The following is a 5,676-nucleotide window of genomic DNA, read 5'->3' on the forward strand; positions in this document are numbered from 1 at the left end:
GATTTGGTCTTAGTGACTTAGGAAGTCCTCTCTATACTCCTAACTTTTCACAGATTTAGGAGCTAGATTTAGTGCTAAAATGCTTTGTGAAGTATCCTTTGTGAAGAGTCATAAATTTATGACTGACAAGCCCATTATTTTTAAGAGTTTCTCATAAATCAGCAAGTTAGGAGCTACTTTTAGCCTTAAGATATTTTGTGAATACGGCCCCAGGGTTATGGCAATACATATATGTAATAATATGTATCGCATTTATGAAGAAAAGGCTCAGCACCCAAGGCTCTATCGCTATTGCCTCAGTGGTGTACAGTGTCTTTGGGTGGATTGCTATGGCGGATTGGCACCAACAATCATTTTAGGAACTGTTTTTGATTTTGTCTTAGTGACTTAGGACTCGCTAAAACTAGCTCCTAAAGCTGTGAAACATTAGGAGTAGTCAAGAGGACTCCTAAGTCACTAAGACCAAATCACAAACAATCTTAATCCACCTAAAGACACTGTTCACCATTGAGGCAATAGCGATAAAGCTGGGTGCTGCACCTTTTCTTCATAAATGCAATACATATTTTGATTTATGGAATACAATAAAATGCCAAAAATAAATTTTCAATAAATAAATAAATATATAAATAATGTACTATTACCTGTGGCAGTTGTTTTCACGGGTTCACACTTACAAATGATCAAATAGTATATATATATATATATATATATATATATATATATATATATATATATATATATATATATATATATATATATATATATATATATATATATATATATATATTTATAAGCGTATTTGCCGTGCTGTCCAAGGGGATCGAGGGCTCCGATCTTGGAATTTGTTTGGAATTTATTTTGCCCAGACTCCAAGCTTGGAATTGATTTAGCCCAAACCCAGAGTTCGCCCCATATCCCAGCCAAGAGTGAGGAGCGGGTTGGCGGAGGGATGCAGAAAACTGTCGAGGTAAGGCAAGTCGGCTCTCGTCTGTGTATATATACCTCCACTCGAGCTGATTAGATAGACCGTTTGAACGCGCTCCTCCAAAACTTTGTTTATAAAGCATCATTTGTCACTTGAATTCTGCAATCTCTTGAGACGCAGACATGTAAGAGGCGGACAATTAACTGAACATGTACTAGATTAATTTGCGACACTTACTTTTTAAAATCTTTATTTCAATATGGCAACATTTTTATTAAAAAAAACTTTCTTTGAATATGGCAACATTTGTATTTTAAAACCTTTATTTGAATATAAAAACATGATATCTCGTTCTAAAATATCCCTATGATTAAATCGCTGACAGAGACTTCTCCCCCATCAGCCAATCATTGTGGGCATAGTTAGTAAGTGTGTTGACATCATCCATAGCAACGAGGTCAACCCCGCCCTTGCTCTTAGCTTAAGACTTTTCTCTATTCCTTAGTAAAAGTTTGTCTCAGCAGCTTTGTGAATAGGTTTTAAGAGAAAACTCTTAGCTAAGAACTTTTACTGCTATTTAGGAGAACTCTTAGTGGTAAGATAAAATGTTTTGTGAATACGGCCCCTGGTCTGTAGCATGATTAGCTATAAAAGGGATGTCTTAGAGAGGCAGAGTCTCTCAGAAGTAAAGATGGGCAGAGCTGTGAAAGAGTGCATAAAAAAATTGTGAAAGTCTTTAAAAACAATGTTCCTCAACATCAAATTGCAAAGGCTTTGCAAATCTCATCATCTACAGTGCATAACATCAAAAGATTCAGAGAAATCTCTGTGCGTAAGGGACAAGGCCGAAGACCTTTATTGGATGCCCGTGGTCTTCGGGCCCTCAGACGACACTGTATCACTCATCGGCATGATTGTGTCAATGACATTACTAAAAGGGCCCAGGAATACTTCCAGAAACCACTGTTGGTAAACACAATCCGCCGTGTCATCTGCAGATGCCAACTTAAGTGCTATCATGCAAAAAGGAAGCCATATGTGAACATGATCCAGAAGTGCCGTCATGTCCTGTGGGCCAAGGCTCATTTAAAATGGACTGTTTCAAAGTGGAAAATTGTTCTATGGTCAGACGAGTCCAAATTTGACATACTTGTTGGAAATCACAGACGCCGTGTCCTCCGGGATAAAGTGGAGGGAGACCTTCCAGCGTGTTATCAGCGTTCAGCTCAAAAGCCAGCATCTCTGATGGTATGGGGGTGCATAAGTGCATACGGTATGGGCAGCTTGCATGTTTTGGAAGGCACTATGAATGCTGAAAGGTATATAAAGGTTTTAGAGCAACATATGCTCCCCTCCAGATGACTTCTATTTCAGGGAAGACCTTGTGCATTTCAGCAGTACAATCCAAAACCTCATACTGCAGCTATTACAACAGCATGGCTTCGTCATAGAAGAGTCCGGGTGCTGAATTGGCCTGCCTGCAGTCCAGATCTTTCAACTATAGAGAACATTTGGCACATCATTAAACAAAAGACGACTACGAACTCTTCAGCAGCTGGAAACCTATATCAGGCAAGAATGGGACTAAATTTCAACACCAAAACTCCAGAAATTCATAACCTCGATGCCCAGACGTCTTCACACTGTTTTGAAAAGAAGAGGAGATGCTACACCATGGTAAACATGCCCCCGTCCCAACTACTTTGAGACCTGTAGCAGGCATCAAATTTGAAATGAGCTCATTTTGTGCAAAAAATTGTAACATTTCTCAGTTTAAACATTTACTATGTTATCTCTGTTTTATTGTGAATAAAATATTGACTCATGTGATTTGAAAGTATTTTAGTTTTCATTTTATTAAAAAACAAAAACAAAAAAAAAACGTCTCAACATTTCCGGAATTCGGGTTGTAGCTGCTGCCTTTCTTTTACAAGCAAAATGAACCGAAAAAGAGATTTGACTTCAGACTGAAAAGTCAAAAATTATAAAATGCCCATGGAAGGATGCAATACTAATGCATTACTAGAAATTGGAATGTTAAGACATGACCAATGGACAGCAAAATGCTCATTGGGTCAGCAGGGTCAGACAAAAACAGGTGGAGAAGAAAAGACAGGTTAACTGCAAAAGAATTAAGAATATTATTATTAAGATATTTACCTTTTGTCAAATATAAAAATAAAGTTAAAATAAAATAAAGTCTAACTTTTCTGTGCTGTATGTACACATTATAACCCTCATCATCAAAGTGAAAATAACATTTTAAAACATTCTGGCATTCTGAACATTCAGCGTTCGGACGTAAACATGAAAGTGTTGCACTGCGTTCACTGCGTCAACTGAGTAGGAGACTGACAGGCAAGAGTAAAAATAAAGTCGTTATTTTTGTTTTGTTTTTGCGCACGAAAAGTATTCTCGTCACTTCATAACATTAAGGTTGAACCACTGCACTCATGCAGTCATGTTGACTATTTTAATGATGTAATACTTTTCTGGACCTTGAATGACAGTAATTTCATTGCTTTCTATGGGGGATAAAAAAAACCCTCGGATTTCAACAAAAATATTTTAATTTGTGTTGTGAAGATGAACGATGTTCTTATGGGTTAAGAATGACATGAGGGTGAGTAATTAATGACAGAAATTTAATTTTTGGGTGAACTAACTCTTTAAATCTGATAGAAAATCTGTGGATGGACTTGAAGAGAGCAGTCCATTTCCACTCATCACGGAATTTGACTAAACTTGAGCAATTCTGCAAGGAAGAATAGACAAATATTCCCCAATCTAGGTGTGCAAAGCTAGTACAGACATATCTAAAAAGATTAATGGCTGTAATAAAAGCAAAAGGTGGCTCTACGAAATATTAAATCAGGGGACTGATGACTTTTCCAACCCTGTTATTCTAGTTTTGCAATTTTTAAAACCTCCAGAATGTTTTAAAATGTTATTCTTACTTTGATGATGAGGGTTGTAATGTGTACATAGAGCTCAAAAAAAAAAAAAATTAAATAAAAAGTTAGACTTTATTTTAATTTCTTGGGTGTAATGTGAGAAAAGGTAAAGATTTTCACAGGGTATGATGACTTTCTATAGGCACTGTATATATATGATTATTATAGTTATTAGTAGTAGTAGTATATTTTTTTAGACTGGTATTAGTAACAGATTTATAGACTGTAAACACTGCAAAAATCATCTAGAGGACAACAGTGAACATATATTCAAGGACATTTTCATTTTCTCAATTTTGTATCTTTTCCAAAGTTCTCCAAATAAACAGGTCTAGCTCTTTATTGTGACCATAAACCTCTGAATTTTAATCCCAGCATGCCTGTGACATCCTGTCTTTTTATGTCTGTACTGGGCTGTGGTGTTGTTGATGATGCCTCTTATTTTACTTTAATTTGCTTTAATTTACACCACATTCTCAGAGCTGCTTGAAAAGACAGTGCAGGTTGCTGCTTTTCACCCTGCTGGACCAGCAGCGCTGGTTTGATTGGATGAAATGTGGCATTTTTACGAATTTACTCGCTTTCTGTAGTACATGCTAATGGTGGAGAGGCCAATTACTATTTCATCAAAGACCTTGCTTTACTATAATGTATTTTTTATTTATTTTAAATAAGCTTCTTATTCTGCATCTGTTTTTTATTGCATGTCTTATATTTGCCCATTAAAAATGACATGAAGGTCTTGACCAGAATTCCAGATGCTTAACTTTCCATCCATCAGTTTCATAGATGGACGTCTTCCATCGGGTCAGAAAAATAAGCGTGAACGTACAGCCTCACCTGCATTCATTTATGTCCTAAGCTCTGATCTATTGATTGAATAAAGAAGGATATTGATCCACACCTGCTGCACAAACTAGACTTAATATAGTTCAGCACGGGACGAGAACATCAACTATAGCCAATCTGTGTTTTAGAACGAAAGTACAGGGAAGAATGTGCATACAGGAATCTTAAGTGTTGAATGATTTCTTAATGCAAGCATAATTTGTGTTTGCTTATACATCATATTTTTTTATTTTTTCAAGGTTAAACTGCATAGAATATTATAGATAATATTTTTGACTTGTGAATATCTAGTGAAAAATATGGACGTTTTGTTTAATAAAGGTTCATAAGGACATTAGCTCACCAGATAGTGTTGTAAACCAGCCGTTTTTTAATGCAGACCATCTCACTGTCTATTGATCAACTGTGAGACAGCTGCCGCTTGAGTACAGCAAAGCGAGAGCCCGGACAACGTGTCATTGTTTGATTTATGACTGTGCTTCTCTACATGACACTGTATTAAAACCATCTTAATCATATTCTTCATAGTGGTTTAAAAATGCTTTTTATCAGAACGTGTTGATAAACACAGATAGTGACAAACTGATCCATGAGATTGGTGTTTAAGTTCAAATGTGTTGCCCGTACACCCCAAAATGAAAATAAAATGTTATAAATTTACTGTAAACCACAGCTTCACGGGGCTTATTGCTTTTATAAAACGGTTACCACACACAATTCAAATATTAAAGCCAAAAAATATGTATGCAACTTTCATGAAGTAAAATCACTAAAAGCCTTCCTTCCACTAGAAGAAATAGTCCTTGACAGTGAACAGCAAAATAAGTTACATTATTACGCCATTAGATAGCAGCAAAGATTGTCTTTATGAGCGAGTCACTCAGTCGCAAAGACTTTTATATTGAAACTTGTTGTGAACACGGAACAAGACGCAAATGACAAATG

This window comes from Megalobrama amblycephala, linkage group LG1 (assembly GCF_018812025.1).
Source record: "Megalobrama amblycephala isolate DHTTF-2021 linkage group LG1, ASM1881202v1, whole genome shotgun sequence".
Lineage (NCBI taxonomy): Eukaryota > Metazoa > Chordata > Actinopteri > Cypriniformes > Xenocyprididae > Megalobrama > Megalobrama amblycephala.